The sequence below is a fragment of the Engystomops pustulosus genome, chromosome 4 (genome assembly GCF_040894005.1).
Source record: "Engystomops pustulosus chromosome 4, aEngPut4.maternal, whole genome shotgun sequence".
Taxonomy (NCBI): Eukaryota; Metazoa; Chordata; class Amphibia; order Anura; family Leptodactylidae; genus Engystomops; species Engystomops pustulosus.
Window position 1 is genome coordinate 157,040,229 of NC_092414.1, and position 24,672 is coordinate 157,064,900.

Sequence of the window (24,672 nt, forward strand, 5' to 3'; positions counted from 1 at the left end):
TTTGGCAGTAAGTCAGCAATGGTGTGGGATTTCTTTGGGGAGTCGCACAGGCCTTGATGTGCTCGCCAGAGGTAGCCTGACTGCCATTAGGTACCAAGATGAGATTCCCAGACCCCTTTTGAGACCATGTGCTGGTGCGGTTGGCCCTGGGTTCCTCCTAATGCAAAACAATGCTAGACCTCATGTGGCTGGAGTGTGTCAGTAGTTACTGCAAGATGAGGGCATTGAAGCTATGGACTGGCCCGCTTGTTCCCCAGACCTAAATGTGATTGAGCTCATCTGGGACATCATATATGGCTCCATCCACTAACGTCACGTTGTACCACAGACTGCCCAGGAGTTGGAGGATGCTTTAGTCCCGGTCTGCTTGGCGATCTCTTAGGATACCAACCGCAACCTCATCAGAAGCATGCCGAGGCATTGTAGGGTGGTCATACAGGCACGTGGAGACCACACACAATACTCATTTTGACTTGTTTTAAGGTAAATAAATCAAAATTGGATCAGCTTGTAGTGCGTTTTACCACTTTAATTTTGTTGGTGACTCCAAATCCTGGCCTCGTTGGTTAATAAATTTGATTTCCATTGAAGATTTTACTATATTTGTTGTTAGCATGTTCAACTTTGTATAGAACAAAGTATTCAATGAGAATATTTCATTCATTCATTCAGATGTAGCAGTTGTATTTATATCTATATATAAATCTTCTTTTTTCAAGATATAAAGCCCATTGGTCACAGAGGTAGGCCAAGTACTATTGATGAAATTTAAAAATCCTATTCTGTTACCCTAGTCTGTTACCTCGATCGAAGGAGGCTGTGCTTGAAACTACTTCGGGTTCATGCACACCCACAGTAACCTGCAGATGTGAAGTGATTTATCCATAAACAGTGTATTATAGAATATTCATTGGACACGTTTCTGTTCCGGCCAGGCTCTGAATAGCTTTTCCAATCAAGTTCAGCATCCTAGAAAAGGCACTTGTGAACTTTGTACTACAGACAAGACAAGAGATGAAGAAGAGGTTGCATTAGGGAAGTCATATGGTTAACATTGGATGGTATAAAGGAAATAGCAGAAACAAGTTCATTTATTCAGCACATAAATAAAAGAAAAAAAAAGAACGGGAGGAGGTGGAGAAAAAGGAAATGTTGAGAGACACAGAGGAGGGATACTGATGAAAGACAATAGGGGAGGAGGGAGTGAATGAAGGAGGGTGCCATTCTCACTTCACATGTTGCCTTTCTATGCTCGGAGCTACGCCAGCATCATCTGCATATATACACACAACAAAAGGCACCTGCACGCTCCAGAGTTTTCTAATTCTTAGCGGTCATCCAGAAGTAAGTGGCTGTTTTATTCCATCTAAATAAGCGTCTCCAAACGGGAGGCATTGAAGTGTACACAATGCCCTTTGCCCGGGGACATGAGCAGGGATAATACTTTTCTAATCGTTACCTGTGTCATAACTGACAACATCCTAATGTCATTTCAACTTGTCAATCAACTTGTTAGGAAAGCACATAAGAAGGAGCTTCATGCAAATACATCCGTGGAATTTTCTATAAAATGTGATTATTCTCTTCAAATAAATTAAAGATTTTCCCTGGTGATTCCATTCCCATTGCCCATTGTACTTGTTTGGTGGAAAACTGCAGAAAAGGAAAAGACAGGATTTAAATTGACTTAGATCCTCAGTGGAAAAGCACATTCTACTCTGCAGATTGCTGTGGGAGTGATTGTTGAGAATTTGACTGGCCTGAATAGCAAATGCAGGGCTTTATTTGCTGCACATAAATGTGCCTTTCTTGGCAGACGGATAAAGATATAACTCCTCGAGACTGGGTGGCATGTCTTTGTTGCTACAAGCTGAAAAGCTTTAGTCCTGGCTACGTAGAGATCAGCAGGTTGTCAACCATGGCTAGTGGTCTAAGCCGGACAATGCATGTACTAGAATGTATTGTGCAGTGACTATACGGAGGGAGTTACGTGTGGTTAACTGGGAGGAGCAGTGTGTTCCCATGTCATGATAAAAGAGAGCCCATGTAGTTGGGTTATCTTTACATGGCACTGGGTCAGCTTCAGATTTCTACCGCTGCCTTATAAAGTACAATATTAAAATAGAATAGCAAACCGTCTTGGAGTGATTAGTGAAAGACTAGTTTAAATTTCAGACTAAAGAGATATAGAAGTTATTTAAGGTATCACATTAATGTTCTACAATTGCCTGAACCTAAGTATATTAATGTATGGTTCAATCAAGTAACAAAAAATTCATGCATGACGTAATAATGCATGACGGGTAGTCTTGTTTGTTTCAGATGCATGGATGTTCGATACATCTATAAGTAATTATATACAGTATATGTTATATAAACAAATACAAAAATGTTTATAACATACAGCACAGTGAAGGCGAACCTATGGTATGGGTGCCAGAGGTGGAACTCAGAGCCTTCTCAGTGGGAACCCAAGCTATCGACCCAACACGGAGTTCACTAGACTGGACTCAAAGATTTTTCCAGCAGTCCAAGGCAACTTAAGAGATGCTAATCTTAGCACTATTTTAAAGCGAAACATCATTGGCTGTTTAGGACTGTAGGAAGATTGAGTGGACAGAGCTGGATTATCTTTGATGGCCCTCTCACTATACAGACCCTGTAGAGAAGCTGCAATTATAGTCTGAATTTGCTCTCCTTTTTTGTATTGGTGGCCTCAGGGAGCCGATACAATTTTGAAAGCTGTTGCAGAACAGAAAGCAATAAGTTTCGGGTGTCTTGGAACTGGATGATAAATCAGTGGGAGTTGTTGTACTTTGGGATCTCTAAAAGGTTCACTATCACTAATAAAGCAAAATGTATTTGCTGATTCTTTGCTAAAGAATAATGATGAGTGGACCCTAACCCGCAATGTTCACATCTGTTTCCATACCTACTGTAGGGACACTCTGCCTGATAACTCTGTTACAGGTGAGTGGCTGTAGGGGGAGCAGGAGTGAGGAGGCACAAAAGGTTGCTCTTTCATACAAGAAGATACTGTAAAATAAAGAAAAAAGGAGAGGGGGAGAATAGTGCTCCCTATTTCAGAGTTATCTTTTGTTAGAAGGTATAACTGAATTCAAGGTTTTGTTATAGATTTGGGTATTACTCTGATAAGGGCTTATCTATAGGATGCTGCTTCCATGTTTGATCCAGTATGTGTTCCAACCTGTGGCATAGAAATCCAAATTAAGAAGATATCAGTATAATAAATGATGCATAGGTCACGGCCCCATCACATATTGGACATGTGGGCTGAGGATTTTCAAGTTACACCTCTTTCTAAAAACCAGACTTGGCTTAGGATACACATAAAACTAATGCAGCCGAAGTCAATGATATTGTGTTAATGTATATAGGCAATAGCAGAGAAATCCATCAGACAATATATAGCAAACAGTAGCTGGCATTGAAATCAAGATGAAAAATGGAAGCGGAAGGTCAGATCCTTTCTCTGAAGCTTTGCTCCCATTTACCTAAATAGGAGCTGAAATGAACTAATAAAAAGCAGAATTGTGCTTTTTTCTTCATTTTCTGAAATGGTTGTGACTCCAATGGCTGCAGCTAAAACTAACTGGTGGCACTGAGTGTCAGACCCATACTGATCTGCTATGTAAAGGATAAATTATCAATATCTTTAACCTGAAAAAATAGGAAAGAAGGAAAAACTCAACTCCAACTATAAATGGATTTTTCTCTGGTTCCTCCTACCTTTTTACAGATGTTAAGACATTTGTGATTAGTCAGAGGGTGATATGGCTACATGTACACTATTTCATGAAAGCATTGTCAATGGACATACGTATCACAGTGTTTACAAGCCTGAAGAATGACCATACATGACAAGGGTGACCTGTAACTGCTAAGCAATCTACAGCAAATTGTATGGTCATTTGTAGGTGTTACAATCAAATTTAGGATGGGATTGCTTTCACAGTACAGAAGGAAAGCTTTATGTTCTCTCAGAATGTGGTTTTGGGATCTGGAGATGAAACCATTTCACTTGTAATATTATATTTAAGGGCAACCTACCACAAGGAATCTACTATCAGAAGAAGAACTGATGGTAGATTCCTCCTGCCTAATACTGCTTTAATCAGTAATTTAATAGTCCTGGAACCAAACCCAGCTTGTTAAAATACTTTTTTTTATTAATAAATTGTACATTTTATTGTAAATTGACTGCAGAGGCTACTGGGGCGTGTACTAGCCTGGACAGGCACTGGGAGTTAAGGCTACTCCACTACCAGTAGCCTTTGCAGTTAATTTACATATAAACCAAAATAAAGTTTTTAACAAGTTAGGTTTGCTTCCAGGATTATTAAATTACAGATTAGGGCAGAAGTAGGCAAGAGGAATCTACCATCAGAAATACTTCTGATCTTAGATTCCTTATGGTAGGTTCCCTATAATACTTTACTGTACAACTTGCTTCAGCACATCAATGTTGTGTGCACCAGGCATTTTAACAAAACATTACTTTTTTGATGGAGAATTGGCGTCTATGAATCCAAAGTATTCTGTGGTTGGATCACAAGACTTTCAAAAACTATATTTCGACATGGGCGTGTTATATTAGTTTGGTTGTTTTACCTTTATGAGAATGAAGATAAAAATGGTCTACACTGATTGGCAAATCATAGAAATACCAACGGAAGTGCACACCAGATTTACTAATGGAATCTAACCAGCTTCAAACTTTTGATTTTGTAATTTTAGTCCAAATCTGTAAGCCTCATCTCTAATTAATACATTGCAATTTATAAATAATATACATGTATAGTCTCTTTCTACATGTATGAGTTGGTTCATTATAACAATCTACAGAAAAAGTTACAAAAACCTAATATTTTGTGTGCTGTCAATCATAAGCTCAGAGTTTAAGTGTTGCTATTGTTAAACACACTTGTAAAATGGCTCAGAGGAGGGCAGACTAATTGTGAGTGATTACGGACTAAGCAAATATTAGAATTAGAGAATACGGTGAGCTTTGTCCTTGGTTAGTTTATATACTGTAAACTCAATTATGCTCCATAGCTCTTTGACTAAGACTCTGCCTTTTAATAGTTAATACCATATTATTTCCTAAAATAATATATGTGCTCTATATAATTGACTATTATGCTTTTCCTGCCTACACACTTTATTATGCCTTAGCATTGTCCTTTATTCCTTTATTCCTTCATGGAAAATGTCAATACAATCTTATAATACTTTAAAATGTAACATAATTACGTTGTTTGTGCATTACTTTCTACTTTTGGTCAAATTTTGCAGCACAAAAAATTTTGTAATATTGTTTAATCTTTTTATTTTTTCAGACCATTTGTTTATAGTAAACCATTGGTAAATGACAAAAAAAATGGGTAAGACTACATGGACGTTGATAGCTTCATAAAAGCTATTAGGGGCACGGGCCCCAATATACATCTACCAAATTCTCAGTAGTGTCCACCTACATGCTCTACCCCCACATACACTTAATCAACCAAAAATAACAGTACTAACAATATGAAATCCCTACCTGTTACATCAGAGACTGCAGGTGATGTGTGCTTGAATTGTAGGTGTTCTCTACCTTTTCCTTAGGCCCAGCATTATCATGTCTTCTTTTCCAGCAGCACGTCTTTCCCTTGGAGTGTAGCACACAGACATCTTATGTTCTTCATTTTCCCATTATGCCCTCTATCTTGTTCTCATCAGTGTCATCCTGCTGCTACCCCTAATGCTATTCCCCCAAGTACTACAATATGGAGAGTACTACACAAATAGTCTAACCTGCCCTAAAATTCCCAACTATACTACACTGTACTGTAAAATGCCCTTTTTGTGATCCAATACTTAATAATTCCACTTAGTGATGTTCCAAACAATTAAGGGAGTATTCTCATGTATCTGTGATACCTCCACAGGACTTGAAGATGAGTGATGCCACTATATCATGGTTCCTGCTCCCTGCTCAGACCTTCTGCTCACATCTCCTGACCTTGGGCTTACATCTCCTGACCTCTGCTCATACCTCCTGACCCCAGCTCATGCCTCTTGACACCACCTGACCTCTTGGTGTCACACTTTCTCGTGGCTTTCTCTTCTGAGACCCACTCACTACTTCCAGTCCAGGCATCCCCGTTCTGCTCCTACAGTGTTCTAGTTCCCTCTTGTCAGCTGTTCTCCCCTCATCTAGACACCGATGTGAGTGCTGGGCCAACTACAATCACTCCTCTCTCATTACTAGCTACAACATCTGCAGCACGATACTGCCAGTATGGTGGAGGCCCCCTGCCTGCAGAACTCATAGCCTCTGTATAGACCTTGTTGCAGTGCATGGAGCTGATAGCTCATGGCTCCACTACACTGCATAACTCTTTCTGTGTCCTAAAGATGCAGTTAGAGATGATTTCTGTTGATGCACCCTGGGGACATTTAGGGCCCACGAAAAAGTCCAGCTTCCCTGTAGATTAAGTGGTTGGCTTCAGGAATTCATTTTTATAGGATAAACATAGAACTAATAAGACTTCTTTACAGAATAACAGGACACAGGCGGGTGGTTACGCTATACAGTATACTACCTGAAAAAACTACTCTACTACCCACCAGGCTTATGTTCAGTAGCAGAGCAACTAAAAAAGGGAGCTATTTTTATAGCAGCACTTTAAGGTATTAAACTATAGCATTACAAATTTTGTCTTCAATACAGCCTCAATCTGAAACTTTGGGTTTGTATAATGTAAACTTTAATGTGGCCCCAATCTGACCAAGAATGTCCATACAGATCCATATAGTAAACAAAAGTTCATATCTGGGATAGCCATCACTGGTGGGGTGCATTCACACATGCAGCAGAACTGCATCGCACTTGGATAAAAAAAGAACTTTCGTCACTTTTGATGTGCTTTCACCTGGAAAATCAGTGACTGCATCAATAGAAGAATAAAAACTAAAAGCAATTTTTTACAATGTACCATATATACTTGTTTATAAGCCAGAAAAATGTGCTGAAAAACCTCACTTTGGCTTATACATGAGTCAATGAAAAAAAAAATTATATACTTACCCTACAGCAGCCCCAATGTTCGTCGCCCCGCCTCCCCCCGCCCCCATGTCCGCGCGGCTCCCCTGATGTCCGCGCAGCTCTGCTTCTTTCTGCCTCATGGCTCCTCTTCAATTTTCCGTCTTCTTTAAAAGCCTGCAGGGCGCAACCATGTTATCTCCCATCCAGCAGGTGCATACTATGACGTCATCACCGGGCACATCATAGTATGCGCCTCCCCGCCGGAAGAAGACATGGCCGCACCCTGCAGGCTTTTAAAGAAGATGGAGGATCGAAGAGGAGCTGCGTGGAAGAAAGAATCGGAGCCGTGCGGACATCGGGGAACCGCGCCGAACATCAGGGCCGCTACTCTCCTCATCTCTCATCTGCCTTTCCTCTCTCCTGTGAAACTCACATACGCTGGATCTGAACAGTCTGAACAAATCAGACCATCCAAATGTAACCTGTAATATTGCCAACAACACACAAATAACCCCACTGCTATTTCACCTATGTTTTTCATTTACTCTCCCACACAGATTGTGTGTGATACTACTCTGTACTTGTTTTTATGCTATGTTTGTGTACCCTTTTGGGCCTGGATTTCTTTGCCAAAGAGTTGCTCTATGTTAGCAGTGAAATATGTCTCTTCAATCTGGCTCATGGCGCACATCCTATCCTCCTATCTATACTTTTCCTATCTTTTAAAGGTGCAGATTAACAGAGGTTGTGATACAATCCCATACAACCAGTTTATTTCCATCTTTTAGGGTTTTTTCATTTTATATGAGGATATGATAAATATATTGCTTAACCCCCACAGAGTATCTGATCACAACAACTGTCATTGGAAACAAGATGGTGAATGGAACTGGAGATACAGTACATTTCTCCATTTTATGCCCATGACAAATGACTGCAGCTTCATTCTCATTACCTGAATAGATATTGGAGGTCACTACAAAATTTCAGATCTGAACTTTTTTTCTGCATTCTCTTAGTTGGTTACGGCACCAAGGTATACTGTTAAAGGAAACCTACCACTTTAAAATGACCCTTCTGACCCACAAATACCTTAAGCTAGCTCAGGATGAGCTGATGCCGGACCATATTTTCAATTAAACCAGAAACCGCTGTATTTGTAGAAAAATTATTTTCTTGTGGTAGTAAAATCTCTCTTCGGCGCTTCTGTAAGCGTCATGCGGCGCGCACCCCGGACCCTGCTCTGCAGTCACGCTCTCGTCAGCGCCGCTCCCGTCACTAATTTTGCTGTGCCCGAGAGCCGGTGACGTCACCGAGCTCTCGGGCACACTAGCGCATGCGCACCACCTCCTCCCGGCGCGTCGCGGCCGGATCCCATTGCGCATGGGCGAAGTCCCGAAGCCTCGTAGTATCGCGAGGCTTCGGAGAGAAGACCGAGAAGACCACCTCCACTATGCTCGCCGCTATACTTCGCCCATGCGCAATGGGATCCGGCCGCGACGCGCCAGGAGGAGGTGGTGCGCATGCGCTAGTGTGCCCGAGAGCTCGGTGACGTCACCGGCTCTCGGGCACAGCAAAATTAGTGACGGGAGCGGCGCTGACGAGAGCGTGATCGCGGAGCAGGGTCCGGGGTGCGCGCTGTATGACGCTTATAGAAGCGCCAAAGAGAGATTTTACTACCACAAGAAAATAATTTTTCTACAAATACAGCGGTTTCTGGTTTAATTGAAAATATGGTCCGGCATCAGCTCATCCTGAGCTAGCTTAAGGTATTTGTGGGTCAGAAGGGTCATTTTAAAGTGGTAGGTTTCCTTTAACTTCTTCCTGGTGTTGTACTCTTTAAATTAAAACGTCATCAATTTCAATAACCTGAAAATATATTTTAATATTTTCTATTTTACTTAAAAATAAAAATGAAAGGAAAAAAATAAAATCCAACATTAACAATAGTGATTCTTCTGTGGTTCCTCCAACCTCTTTACAGATATAATGGCATTTTTGATTAATCTGAGGGTAATGTTGAATTTACTACTTTATTAAACAATTTTAGAATTGGACTAAAAAATTGGCTGGCTGACGAATGACCATCCACAACAAGAGTGATCCATGCCAACTATTTATACAACTACAATAAACTGTCCATACAAAATCTTTATGAGAAGGAGCAGCAATGAGCAGAACATATTCTGGAGAATCTATTTTTTATGTTAAAGATTATAAAAGTTTCTACTGTAAACGAAAGAAATGGAATCCATTTGGCAGGAGCACTGGTCCCGTTATTTTCTGTCTTTCTTCCAAGTAATAAATGTACATTTTGGTTGCCTTTAAACCTACCATTGAAGATGACAGGTCCACTTTAATTCTCCCTCTATTTACTTTGACATATAGACTTCCAGAGGGCTATTTTGGTATGTAACAACAAAATAGATCCTCTAGGAAATGTGCACTATATCAGGGTTGAGATTGAGAGGAGCACAGTGTGTGATAGATGACTCAGGAGAGATGTTCCATTGATGTCGGGTGTAAATCCCAGCAGACACAGATACCACACTGTTCTGACTCTACACATTAGATTGACAGCTCCTGTCTGACTTGCTAAGTGCATAAAGCTGTCGAAAACTGAAGTGTCTGCCCCAGAGATTCACAGACCAAACAAGTGTAATACAAATCTTGATGAAATTACATGTTGTGTGGGCACATTGCTCTGCTTGTGACTACACACGCATCTAAATAATAATATATTTTTGTCTAATCTGAATACTAGTTACAATAAGAAGGATCTAATCTGAATGAGCCATGTATAATGTATACTTTTTAATACTAAATATTAAAAAGTAAACCCTCAGTTGATGCTTCCAACTGGCTTTATGAGTTTAGGTAGAGGTGATCTTGTACACATCCTTCCCTTAAGATCAGTTATTGTGAACAGTCTTTTTGAGAGACATATAATTGAACAGGCGTCGGAAGCACTAAAGTTCAACAGCAAAGAAAATCTGTGATAATTTATGTGAAAGTCAAGCTGTGGTCTTAAAGCCATATATAAGTTACTATACTTTGGGTCATGTTTACCGCAAGATCAAACTAAGTCAATACATGTGTTGATTTCCTCAACTGCATGGACAGAACGGGAACACATTACAAGCAATTAGAACATAAATAAAGAATAAGATAAAGAAAGGTTATTAAGTGAATTTATTAATTTAAAGGAACATATTCCTAAAGATTAGGAAATTATCATGAATCAAGACAATAATTCTGAAACAAATATGTCTGCTCTGCTTGAAGCTATCTTGGTAGTGTGGATACCAGCATTTTGGCAAAAGAATGTTTTAAACATTGATCAATTTAGTTTTCCAAAGTAATACATAGAAGGCTTAAATCTGCCCAAGTAGCTTCCCCTTCTGGCTCTAAAAGAAACATCCTGAATTAGGGAGACCCTTTTAACATTTCTCTTTAGGGTATTTAATTGCAAACTGTCTTAATGAAAAACCCATAAATACATGTTTTACTTACCCACAGCTTAAAATAATAAATATTAATACTAACTTGACCGAATTCCATCTGGGTTTTTATTTCTTGTCTCCAGTAATAAGTGGGGTTTTCCCACAGGGCAAAATATAGAAACTAACAGTACATGTTGATGAGAAAGCATTCATTCCTCTAGATTTGGAGTAAAGGAAGAGTTTGGTCCTGAAATGTGCAGTCTGTAAAATCTGCTTTCATGACCCCCGTGTTTGAATGTGCTGCGGAAATGCTTCACCACATTAACACCTGTGTTTTTTCCACTACCCGTATGAGTTTGTCTGGCTCTTCCCAGACTGGGAAGAGCCACCGGCGGTGCAGTAGACCATTACTTTTACTGGAGTTACACCCTCAGCACAACCCACCACCACAGGTCCCCATTCCAGCTAATGATTGGCTGCAGCAGTCCCATGTCTACATAAAAACACCATCACTTGTATTGAGGAGGACTGGTAATATGTAACTTACTCAAATATGCATTTTACAGCATTTTAAGCTTTTTGCAGTTTAGTAACTAGACACCATTTTTCACTTCCTTAATATGCAGTGAAAGAGTAAAACTTTGTTCAAGTACAAATTATTCTTAAAAATGCTAAATTTACCAACTTTTCCTTTCAGGGCAGCATACCAATATCTCCCCTCCATTAAGTCTCCTGTTGCTTAAAGGTCCATAAAGGCAAGAATTTGATTGTTCAGATATCCCTACATGATTCCTACAAAGAGAAACTTCTGGAGGGTTTTTAATGATATTTTACAATGAAAACAAATCAATTTAAACTGCCTTAAATTACAGAATGAAAGGGGTCATGTAATTCAACTTTATTTGTGAGATTGCTTTCTCATATTGCGAGGACCCAAGCACAGACCTAACACTAGGGGCTCATGACAGATGTGAACTCTTGCGACAGGATAACTGTTATAATTCATTTTTAGTCGTGGATCCTACTTATCTGAATCAAATGCTGGCGAGCATGTTGGCGTGTTAAACTTTTAGTGGTTGTGACAGACAAAGGAGGTTACCAAATGTGCATGACAATTAAGAAGCTGGGCACATTGACGTACGGATTCGGAAATAGAAAAACATTTTTCCTATTAAAGTTAGGAGAAACAATTAGAATGAGCTTCTAACGCGACAGATCGCCTCAAGCTACGGGAAAATGACAGACACAGCAAATTGGTTGCCGGTTCACTCCTAATTAACAGGAAAGACTTACTTTGCCATATAGTTCCACTTCCAGTCAGTATATATTTAGTCATAATAGATGGCTCATGTAACACTCTGCAGAGACTGGAGCACAACTATCTTTTCAACAAGCCACAGTTGTGCCTTTTATGAGAGTGACTTGTTTACAAGGAATTCTGCGGATGTGTTTTTATATACGCACAAAATACATTAGGAAGGGTGAATACATATTGTCAGCTAGTGAAAAAGAACATTCATAACATAAAAGTCAAGTCGCTGATATTTTTTTAATGAATAATGCGGGACACATCTTTGCTAGTCAATACAGATTAATGATGTTTCAGTCTTAAAGTCTACACTGCTACTTCTACTATTTCAACTTGTCCTTGTGTTACCTCTAAATCTTAATCATGCAAATTACTGTAGGCTACAAATACATTTTGTCTATTGTGTACCAGAGCAATTGTCAGGCTCAGGGGTAGTAGATCCTCTGAACCACTGCGGACGATGACACAAGTCACTACCTGGGACCAGAGTCTAAGCGGCACACGGTTTTCCCCAGAGCCCGCCACAAAGCTGGTTGGACTTTTGCCACATAGTACCACCAGGTCATTCCACAGTTGTTAATTGTCCGCAGCCAAGGTTGTGGTACAGGAACGGCAGGCAGTCGTAGTCGGGGACAGGAAGGAGGTCAGGACGGACAACATAGGATCGAAGTCGGAGATGTAGCAACAAGTTAGGGTAGGCGGAAAAGGAGCGAAGTCAGAAACGGAACCGGGGTCACAACGGGAATTCTCAAAAACAGCACAAGGCATCAATACACCTTTCTCTAGGGCTCAAGGCACAAAGATCCGACAAGGCAGGAAGGGAGGTGGCAAATTTATAAAGGTGGAGGTGTTCAGCCAGCACACCAATCAGCGATGTGCTGGCCCTTTAAACTTCCTAAAGCCGGGGTGCGCGCCTTAGGAGACAGGGACACATGCGCACAGACAACGGCCGTGGATCCGGAACGGGGAGAGGTGAGTTGCGCTGGCGTAATATGGGTCTCGGGACCACCCGTGACAGCAGTTAGTTTTACCCATCCAATTTATCATTAAAGTGCAACACTAGAGATGAGCGAACATACTCGTCCGAGCTTGATGCTCGTTCGAGCATTAGCGTACTCGAAACTGCTCGTTGCTCGGACGAATACTTTGCCCGCTCGAGAAAATGGCATCTCCCGCCGTTTTGCTTTTTGGCGGCCAGAAACAGAGCCAATCACAAGCCAAGAGACTCTGCACTCCACCCAGCATGACGTGGTACCCTTACACGTCGATAGCAGTGGTTGGCTGGCCAGATCAGGTGACCCTGGAATAGACTAGCCCCTGCCTGCGCTGCTCGGATCATTCTGTGTCTGGATGCCGCTAGGGAGAGAGCTGCTGCTGGTCAGGGAAAGCGTTAGGGTGTTCTATTAGAATAGTGTTAGGCAGGAGTGATTCTACAAGTACCCAACAGACCTTCTTAGGGCTACAATAACGTTATACTTTTTTTTTTTAATTTGCTTGTGGCTGGGCTTGCTGGCACTAGTAGTGCAGCTAGTACCATACTGTGAGGAATTTGCTGGGAGACCTGCGACCGTTGTGTTTAGCTCTTAGTGACACGCATATCCACCTCAAACACCGAAGTGGGACAATTTATTAGGGGTTTGAGTAGAATTAGGCAGAGTCTGCTGATTTATTTTTTTTTTTAGCTGTATTTCATTTTATAGCTCAAACTCCTCTTGCAAAGCAGTGTGCTCTCATTGTAGGCTACAAAATAGCCATAGGAGAACCCCAACGGCTTACTTAGGACTACAATAGCGTTATATTTTCCTTTTTTTTGTTTGCTTGTGGCTGGGCTTGCTGGCACTAGTAGTGCAGCTAGTACCATATTGTGAAGAATTTGCTGGGAGACCTGCGACCGTTGTGTTTAGCTCTTAGTGACACGCATATCCACCTCAAACACCGAAGTGGGACAATTTATTAGGGGTTTGAGTAGAATTAGGCAGAGTCTGCTGATTATTTTTTTTTTTACCTTTATTTCATTTTATAGCTCAAACTCATCTTGCAAAGCAGTGTGCTCTCATTGTAGGCTACAAAATAGCCATAGGAGAACCCCAACGGCTTACTTATGCCTACAATAGCGTTATATTTTCCTTTTTTTGGTTTGCTTGTGGCTGGGCTTGCTGGCACTAGTAGTGCAGCTAGTACCATACTGTGAGGAATTTGCTGGGAGACCTGAGACCGTTGTGTTTAGCTCTTAGTGACACGCATATCCACCTCAAACACCGAAGTGGGACAATTTATTAGGGGTTTGAGTAGAATTAGGCAGAGTCTGCTGATTTTTTTTTTTTTTTTACCTTTATTTCATTTTATAGCTCAAACTCATCTTGCAAAGCACAGAATCCAGTTGTGTGCTGTCAGTGTAGGTTAGAAACTAGCCATAGCAATAGGATAGCATCGATTGGTTAAAAAAAATAAAAAACTAAAAAAAAATAAACACATTTTTTTTTTTTTCAAGTTTACACTTTAATTTGGAAAATGTTTAACCCGAGGGCTAGGGGTAGAGGACGAGGGCGTGGACGTGGGCGTCCAACTACTGCAGGGGTCAGAGGCCGTGGTCCTGGGCGGGGTGAGACACCACCTGCTGATGGGGGAGCAGGGGAACGCCGCAGAGGTACACTCCCTAGGTTCATCATGTCTCAAGTTACTGGGACTCGTGGTAGAGCACTGTTGAGGCCAGAACAGTGCGAAGAGGTGATGTTGTGGATTGCGGACAATGCTTCTAGCCATTTGTCCACCAGTCAGTCTTCCACGCAGTCCACCCATGTCACCGAAATCAGCACTCCTCCAGCTCCTCCACCTCAGCCTCCTTCCCCCCAGTCTGCCCCCTCCCACCAAAATTTGGCATTTGAACCGGCATACTCTGAGGAACTGTTTTCTGGACCCTTCCCACAGTCACAAACCACTTGTCCTGCTGCTGCTGAGCTATTTTCCGATGCCCAGGTTTTCCACAAGTCGCAGTCTGTGGGTGATGATGACATTATTCACATAGTGGAAGAAGTGTGTAAAGAGGTGTCGGACGATGAGGAGACACGGTTGTCAGACAGTGGTGAAGTTTTTGTCAGGGCAGGAAGTCCGAGGGGGGAGCAGACTGAGGGATTGGAGGATGATGAGGTGACAGACCCAAGCTGGGTTGATAGGCCGGGTGAACACAGTGCTTCTGAGACTGAGGCGAGTCCTATAGCAGAACAGGTTGGAAGAGGCAGTGGTGGGGCCAGACGGAGAGGCAGGGCCAGAGCTGGTGCATCAGCGCCAAATGTTGCCCGTAGTCAAGCTCCCGTGGCGAGGGCTAGAAGTCTGGAGGTTCTTTAAAGAAACACCGGATGACCGACGGACTGTGGTGTGCAACCTTTGCCAAACCAGGATCAGCAGGGGTTCCACCACTACTAGCTTAACTACCACCAGTATGCGCAGGCATCTGAATGCTAAACACCCCACTCAATGGCACCAAGCCCGTTCACCTCCGGCCGGGCACACCACTGCTCCTTCCCATGTGTCATCTGCTAGTCAGCCCCCTGCCCAGGACCCCGGCCCAAACACCTCCCGTGCGAAAACCCCATCTTCGCCTCCACGATCCTCCACAGCATCCACCAGCGTTCTGCTCTCCATACCCCAGACGCTGGAGCGCAAAAGGAGGTATAGCGCAACCCACCCACACGCCCAAGCCCTCAACGTCCACATCTCCAAGTTGCTTAGCCTGGAGATGCTGCCCTATAGGCTGGTAGAGACCGAGGCCTTTCGAAACCTCATGGCGGTGGCTGCCCCTCGGTATTCGGTCCCCAGCCGCCACTACTTTTCCCGAAGTGCCGTCCCAGCCCTGCACAAGCACGTGTCAGAGAACATCCTCCTTGCCCTGACCAACGCCGTTTCTGACAAGGTCCACCCGACCACGGACACGTGGACGAGTGCTGCCGGGCAGGGCCACTATATATCGCTGACGGCACATTGGGTTAACTTGGTGGAGGCTGGGACCGAGTATGACCCTGGGGCTGGTCATATACTGCCGACGCCGAGGATTGCGGGGCCTACCTCGGTCCAGGTCTCAAAGGCCTACTATGCCTCCTCCTCCTCCCACCCCTCCTCCACCTCCTCCTCTGAATTACCATCCGTGGGCATGGCGCCATCAGTCGGTAGCTCTAGGCACAGCAGCAGTGCCATCGCTAAGCGACAGCAGGCGGTGCTCAAACTGCTGAGCCTAGGCGATAAAAGGCACACCGCCCAAGAGTTATTACAGGGCATCACGGCGCAGACTGATCTGTGGCTGGCACCGCTGAACCTGAAGCCAGGCATGGTTGTGTGTGACAATGGCCGTAACCTGGTGGCAGCTCTGCAACTCGGCAGACTGACACATGTGCCATGCCTGGCCCATGTGTTAAATCTCATAGTTCAGCGTTTCCTCAAGACATACCCCAATCTGTCTGATTTGCTCACGAAGGTGCGCCGCATCTGTGCGCATTTCAGGAAGTCCAGCACAGATGCTGCCACTCTCAGGGCAGCGCAACGCCGCCTCCAACTGCCCGCTCACCGACTGTTGTGCGACGTGCCCACGAGGTGGAATTCAACACTAACCATGTTATCCAGAGTTTACCAGCAGCGCAGAGCGATTGTAGACTGCCAGATGTCAACTTCCACCAGAACTGATAGTCAGGTCAGTCAGCTTCCTCAAGTCTACAATGAGGAGTGGACGGGGATGTCTGATATCTGTCAGGTGCTGAGTAACTTTGAGGAGTCAACACAGATGGTCAGTGGTGATGCCGCCATCATCAGCCTCACCATCCCGCTGCTTGGCCTGTTGAAAATTTCTCTGGTCAGCATGAAGTCGGAAGCTTTGCGCTCGTCACAAGAGACGGGGGAAGAGGATTCCCTTGTTGATAGCCAAAGCACCCTTAGGTCTGTTTCTCAGCGCATATCAGAGGAGGTGGAGGTGGAGGAGGATGAGGAGGAAGAGGAGGAGAATGTTGGCGAGACAGAAGAGGGGACCAATGTTGAGTCCTTCACTGTTCAGCGTGTATGGGCAGAAGAAGAGGAGTTGGAGGAGGAGGAAATGGACAGTCAGGCCAGTGAGGGGAGTGAATTCTTACGCGTTGGTACTCTGGCGCATATGGCAGATTTCATGCTAGGCTGCCTATCCCGTGACCCTGCGTTCAAAGAATTTATTCCAGCACCGATTACTGGGTGTTCACTCTCCTGGACCCACGGTACAAGCAAAATCTTTCCGCTCTCATCCCTGGAGAGGAAAGGAGTGTGAGAATGCATGAATACCAGCAGGCCCTGGTGCACAAGCTGAAACAGTATTTCCCTTCTGACAGCGCTAGCGGCAGAGGGCGTACTTCTGCGGGACAAGTAGCGAGGGAGAGTAGGCGACCAGGCAGCTTGTCCAGCACTGGCAGGGGTACGCTTTACAAGGCCTTTGCCAGTTTTATGTCACCCCAGCAAGACACTGTCACCTGTCCCCAGTCTTGGCAGAGTAGGGCTGATCTTTACAGAAAGATGGTGAGGGAGTACGTAGCTGACCATACCATCGTCCTAAATGATCACACAGCTCCCTACAACTACTGGGTTTCAAAGCTGGACATGTGGCACGAACTGGCGCTGTACGCCTTGGAGGTTCTTGCCTGCCCTGCCGCTAGCGTGTTGTCCGAGCGGGTTTTCAGTGCAGCTGGTGGCATCATCACCGATAAGCGTACACGCCTGTCAACTGACAGCGCTGACAGGCTGACGCTTATCAAGATCAATAAAGCCTGGATTTCTCCGCATTTCCATTCTCCACCAGGTGAAAGAAGCTGAACCTGAATAATGTATGCACTCCTCCGCCTCATTGTCCTCCTTCTCCTCCTCTTTGTACACTAAAGCAGAGGAAACTGGCTATTTTTTTGCCAAGGCCAACTGGCTATGGCTATAGTACTCTATGTATTTAATTTTTCTGGAGGGCCAACTACCCTGTCCTCTGTTTTAAACAATTTTTGGGAGTGCCACATACAGGCACTCAATCTATGTAATTTTTCTGGAGGACCAGCTACCTGCTCCTCTGGTTTGAAAACTTTTTTGGACTGCCACATACAGGCACTCAATTTATTTAATCTTTTTGGAGGACCAGCTACCTGCTCCTCTGCTTTGAAAACTTTTTTGGACTGCCACATACAGGCACTCAATCTATGTAATTTTTCTGGAGGACCAGCTACCTGCTCCTCTAGTTTGAAAACTTTTTTGGACTGCCACATACAGGCACTCAATTTATTTAATCTTTTTGGAGGACCAGCTACCTGCTCCTCTGGTTTGAAAACTTTTTTGGACTGCCACATACAGGCACTCAATCTATGTAATTTTTCTGGAGGACCAGCTACCTGCTCCTCTGGTTTGAAAACTTTTCTGGACTGCCACATACAGGCACTCAATCTATGTAATTTTTCTGGAGGACCAGCTACCTGCTCCTCTGGTTTGAAAACTTTTTTGGACTGCCACATACAGGCACTATCCAAATTAAATTGTCTCCATAGCAGCCTCCACACGTCGTCTTTTTAGCTGCCTTCACACGTTGTCTCCATTGCTACCTCCACACGTCATCGCCATAGCTGCCTCCAAAAGTAGTCCATATAGCTGCCTCCATACATGGTCCCCTTATCAAACGAGCTGTGTCAGGCAGAATTTTGGATTGTTTTCATGGCTTCCATGTTAACTTTGTCGCCACCCTGCTGTGTAATCCACAAAATATACTGGCAAACTTTTATCATTTACCAATATTATTTCAGCGCTTCTTGTGCATCTGTTTACATTCCCCTCACCCGCCAGAACCCAAACTTATAAGAACGCTACTACACTTGATCTTATACAAAAGGTTCTTAGAAGTGCTGTTTGGGGAGTAGCCTAGATACACGGGCTTGGATTGGCGAAAGCTCGCCTGGCAGCGGAGCGCCAGCTCCATCCCAAGATCCAACTAACATAGTTTTAACTGCAGCACCTTTAATCTACTACTAGTTCACTGCCTCCATACATGGTCCCCTTATCAAACGAGCTGTGTCAGGCAGAATTTTGGGTTGTTTTCATGGCTTCCTCATCAAACTTGTTAACTTTGTCGCCACCCTGCTGTGTAATCCACAAAATATACTGGCAAACTTTTATCATTTACCGATATTATTTGAGCGCTTCTTGCTCACCTCCTTTGGTTCCTCTCTGCCACCCATTGGTTTTAAGCCTGAGTCCATTTGGGGTATGTTGCCAAGACACTCTCTAGCCTGCCGCTGCTGCCGCTGCCTCTGCATAGTCCCCTATAGTGTCAGGGTCAATTATTGGATGTTTTAGATGCTATCTAGCCTCATTCGGTCACTCTGTCATTGCCATGCTGTTGCCCATACTTTTGGCATAATGGTGCGATTAAGCAGCCTCAGAGGCATCCATGCATGCTGCCCCTGCTGTTTCCTGTCCATTTCCGTGGTGTTTCCATCCTTTTCTGAGGTTCCCAGGTGCTTGGCCAAGCTTCCCTGTGCAGATCCTTGGTCCCCTTGAAAAATGCTCGAGTCTCCCATTGACTTCAATGGGGCTCGTTATTCGAGACGAGCACTCGAGCATCGGGAAAAGTTCGTCTCGATTAACGAGTACCCGAGCATTTTAGTGCTCGCTCATCTCTATGCAACACTGATTTTACAAATGAATTGGTTTTTGGATGTAGCACAACATTTTCTATTATCTATATGTTATCTATGTGTATCAGTTTCTTTGCTATCCTCCTCAGTTTAGTCAAGCCTACCCCATGACTGTACTGATAATCCTTGTGAAACCAAAACATGTGTCTTTCCAGTAAACAGAGAGTGTCTGCAAGCAGTGAACAGGTGTCTCAGTTACCCCTCCCCTTTCTGTCTGACTCTAATTCGCAATTGGCAATTTTTATCATGGATATGTTTTAGCAACTGAACAGAAACTCTCTATAATGAGTTCAATAGGGAGCCATTTAGGAGCCAAAAGAGACAACTCTTTACAGTGAGCTGAGCCTGGACTGCCCATCATTATCACTGCACCCTGTTTACTCTAGTGGGAGTAGAAGAAAGGTCAACTGACAGTGCTCTTTGTATGTAGCTGACTGTCTGCTGCTGCTTGAATAAAGAATTTGCCTACACAAAATAGTGAGGTAAAATGTCTCCCTTGTTCATTATCAGTCCCTTCATCCCAGTCTCTGATTCTCTGTCTCTCTCTGAACCTCATGAAGTGTCACAGATTTTTCTGCACCATACCTCACCTTTTGCTCTCCATACACTTTATGCATAGCAGGGAGATGTTAACCCTAAGTGTTCACAAAGCACAGATGATACCCTTCATGTAACTGTTTCATTGATTGTTTCTACTACATATTACATACTGCATGCCCCTCAAATTGATGCAAACTGCCAGGCTAGTCACTATAAAGTCCTGTATGTCCATCACACAGTGTTTAGTGGATTTACTTGTAGTGATCTCATTGAATTTACTTCCGCATATTTTAATGAGAAAACACAAGGCGTCATAGGAACTGCGGACAGCCTAAATTTGACTCGACTTCAGGGCCGGTACTGGAAGAGGTTAGTCTCAATCCACTTCACTGCTGCTCAGGAAGGTTTTTGACAAGCAGCTTCCGAGCATAAAATAACATTACTCCTAAATCCTAAAAAGAAAAGGATGAGGAACACAATACAGGCACTTTTCTGTTTGTTTTTAAAGGGTAATCACATATGAAAACTAAATCCTTATGGAATTGGGTATATTTTTATCTTTACACAATCAAATAAATCACAGTGTTTTATGTGAGGTTTTATTTTCTCCAAATTCTGATCCTTCTAGGGCTCTGTTTTGGTGGTTAAAGGGGTATTGCAATCTGGACATTCACAATTAATTTAACCCGTCTGCTATATATATGCCACCACCGAAACATTGCATTGGAATATACTTCATTTTTGAAATTTGAATTATATATATATATATATTTCTTCAGTTGCATGTTATTACAAAAATGTACTTGTCGAATATAATTTCTCATAAATGTAGCCATATTGTCCCTTAGAAACAAGAGAACTGTCCTTGGATACCTCCACCGAGGCACTATTAAGTCCCCCTGAACACCTTGATTGAGTGTTCATTACTACAGGACAGATGTAGACCAAAAGCTACATGGATGCCTCCAGTTTGTGCCAATCGCTGCACTGGTTGCCCGCTTTATTCCAAATTCAGTTTCCCAACCTATGTTCTTTGATCTGCCAGTGATTTTATATCTGTCCAGGAATTCTCCCGAGCTGCACCAATTCTCTGGAATGACCTTCTCCAGACTATCAGACTAATACCTAACCTGCAAAGTTTGAAGCATGTTCTTAAAACCCATCCTTGTAGGCAAGCCAATCACACTCACTAATTGCATGACTCTCTCTTTATTAATCCATCCTATGTCCTCCTCCTTTCGGTTATATGGCAAATAACAGATACATACCAAGCTCCAGGTTTCTCTGCAGTCACTTTCACCTTGGACTTTGTAAATAAGATGGCGACTGATGGCTGGTTCAAGTAGTAGAATTTTCATTTATTAAATGATCTTATACTGTTCCCTTATAAAGAATGGCTGGACCATTATACAATCTCTTATACCTCTTGTGTCACCCCGTCATCCTCATAGATTATAAGGTCTTGTGAGAAGGGCCCTCACTTATATTGTTCCATATGACTGTCTGTACAGTAATATTACTGTAATGTAATATTATATTTGTATATGTCCCCTATGATTTGTAAAGTTCTCCAGAATCTGATGCCGCTATATAAAGAAAGATTATTATTATTATTAGGCCATGCAGTAACTATAGGATATTTAATATGTAATAACTATTTTTATCCTAGGACATCTGTCCTTTATTTCGAAGGGACCATTTGGCTACATTTTTTGGGGAAATGATATTCACACAAGTACATTTTTTTATAATAACAATGCAGACTAATTAAATTAAATGTGAATGGCCAGTTGGTAATACCTCTTTAACACAATTATAGACATTTATATTTTATTTTATGTCTTAATGGCGTGTGGTATCGGTTACCCAAGTGCACCAAGATAAACCTCATTTTATAAGGTCAGCGTGAAGTTTAAATGATCTTTGTAACTCATTGTTATTTATCTCATTCTTTTAAATAAAACCCCTTATGTTTCTATCTGTTATTTGGTTCATTGTATACTTCATGTCTACTCTTGTTTTAATATTTTAATTCCATTGTTCCTTATATGGTGTTGATGGCCTCCAGCTGAACATCTGGTACATATCTATTGCTAAGTGATTGTGTAAAATTAAATTGTTGCCTGAGAACCTTTGACTTTTCCACAACTATACGTTTCCCAACAAAGATAAATTATGTGTTTATAATTGTGTACAGAATGAGGGGCTTTAACACAGCTTGCATGCATCCTCCAAGGAACCTGAGATTTATACAGCCCATAAACTTAGGTAATTAAAACATTAAATTGTGCAAATGCAAAACATTGAATGTGGACAAGTCTGTAGTCCCTTAAGACACAAATAAATGTTTGTACCTGGCTCTCATGGTGACCTTCATGTTTGGTGACTATAAATTATCATAAGATTCCTTTGTTTAAGTAGATTCATTCATTTTTAGCTTTTATTTTTGGAGCACTATTAATTCTATGGTGCTGTACAATAGATACACCGCCACTCGTGCACCCGCTGACCCTCTGGTGCAGCCGGATACATCAAGATGCTTCAGCCTCTTGATGTATTGGGCAGCTGACTGTGCAGCATTTTAAAATACAGCTTAGGGTCAATATACACATATGTACATCCACCAGAAGGTGCTTAAATGGATCCATGTTGCACTAGTAGAGCTAGTGTACAAAGACACCAGGCTACCAGGGCTATCACAAACATATTGTGGCTCATTTACTGAGGGTCGCGCGCTGCACTAATCAGAATGTGCATGTTCATCATGGATAAAATGGTTTGTACAAGTATTTAAGAAGTGTCTGTGTTGAGATTGTGTCGCAAGTGACACAATCAGTGGTCCAACTGACTCGGACGGAGCGCCCTATTTAACTTTCAAATTGTGTCGTACGCCCAAATTGTGTGCACCACAAAAAAGATGGTGAACTCTGTCGGACCTGAGCGGGGAAGCGATACATTCATGATTTCAGGCACATGATTGTAGTGAATAGCTGCAAGCAGCATTATAGTGGGACATTGCACTTTTAATGAACTGTCCAAATCTCCTATTGTTCTATATTACTTTCCATACTAGTTTTTATGTTGTGTCTCTTTGAAAACAGAAAAATGTATGAGTAAGGGATAACTTTCCTGCTTGCTACTAGAGAAAATACTTTTACAACAAGTTTGAAAATTGTCATGGGAAAATGTCAAAGGATTCAGTAACCTTCATTTGGTTATTTTAATTTTTGTTAATACTCCAAAAATCCAAAGTCTTTGGCCTAAATCTATTAAAACAAGTGCACTATGCATTAGTTTTCTTTGCACCTGCTTTGTGCAAGTTGTGCCACAAATGTAATAGTGTGTTTCATGCTCTTAGTTAATCTGGTTAGTTTTCAGGATGTGAGACAACTTTTTTTTGGTGAACTTTGATTTAATCCTGTTGCAATAGAATTGTGTCACATATCAGTTATAAATGTGTCACAAACTAGGAATATATACTACCACCCTCCTTCTAGTATTAAAAATCCACAACACAACGCAATTGTATCGCACAGACACAATAAATACACATTAAAGCACCAAAGACAAAAAAATGGCACCGACTTAACAATATATCTACATAGTGAGCACTAAATTAAGAAAACTTGTCATGTGAAGATCTAGTGCACTCATTTATTAACAGCAATGTGAGAGAGACTTGCAGTAGGTTACAATGTTAGTTTTGTAAAGAGAAGATATATTTTTTCTTTTCCTTCGAATAATTTTTGTTTTTAAAAATCATTCCACACTTGTCCAAAACTTTTGCCTAAGATTTTCCTGAGATTCTGACCAATCAGCAGTATCCTACATAAGAACATGTCCAAGTATTTTACTTCCATTGTGCATGCCAACTGAAAAATTTAACATAAGGTTATAGTCACTGAAATTTGATATGCAGATTTTCTGGTCTTAATTTGCATACAGAAAGATCTGTGTGCAAATTGACCAGCAGCATGCATTTCACATTCCCTGCTTTTTAAATAACTTATGTGGATTTTTATTGGTTGAAATATGCAAAATATAAGTGATTAAAAGTCTACAAAAACACCCACAACTGGCCCAATGTGCCCCCCTTGACACCTTAGCAGAAAAATAGGCACAATTCCTGGCTGTGGGTCAGGAATTGCGCCTATTTCAGGCCTCTTACACTGTATTCCAGGCATACAAGCCCTGATAAATCTGGTCCAGAATGACTTTAAATCATCAAGTAAAAGAATCACAACTATAGTTTATTTTGCTGGTCTCTTCCACTGTCCCACACAATTATCAATCATTCACTTTCCCTATAACCTGTTTTCAATGAGACAGAATTTATGATGTTCCAAATTTTCTTTTCTTGAAAAATTTGCATATAGATGTCCCTTATCTGTTGTGTCAATAAATTAAAAAGTAGAAAAGACAAAGCTATTTAAACAGCTTCCCTGCCAGGTCTTCATTTTGTTCTTCCAATGCAGCCTGGTAAATTTATGTTTAAGTATCCCAGACATAAGGCTGGAGAACTTTCTGTTCAGAAGTGTGGGAAAGCTGCATGGGGAAAAAAAGGCTTTCATTAAATGTTTCAAAGAATTGGGGGCAAGCACACAAGAGAGGTCAGACTCCACCAAATGAGAAGCAAGCTGAGTGTATTCTTCTGAC

At 42.2% G+C, this 24,672-nt stretch overlaps 1 long non-coding RNA gene across 1 annotated transcript in view; it reads left to right on the forward strand.

Moving 5' to 3' along the window:
• Positions 1–1,215: 1,215 nt before the first annotated feature.
• The window catches only part of LOC140127482 (uncharacterized), a 475,084-nt gene continuing 451,627 nt past the window's right edge, over positions 1,216–24,672 (forward strand). Inside the window, exon 1 of the long non-coding RNA XR_011854996.1 lies at positions 1,216–1,344. This is a non-coding gene — a long non-coding RNA (uncharacterized lncRNA). The remainder of the gene's footprint in view (positions 1,345–24,672) is intronic.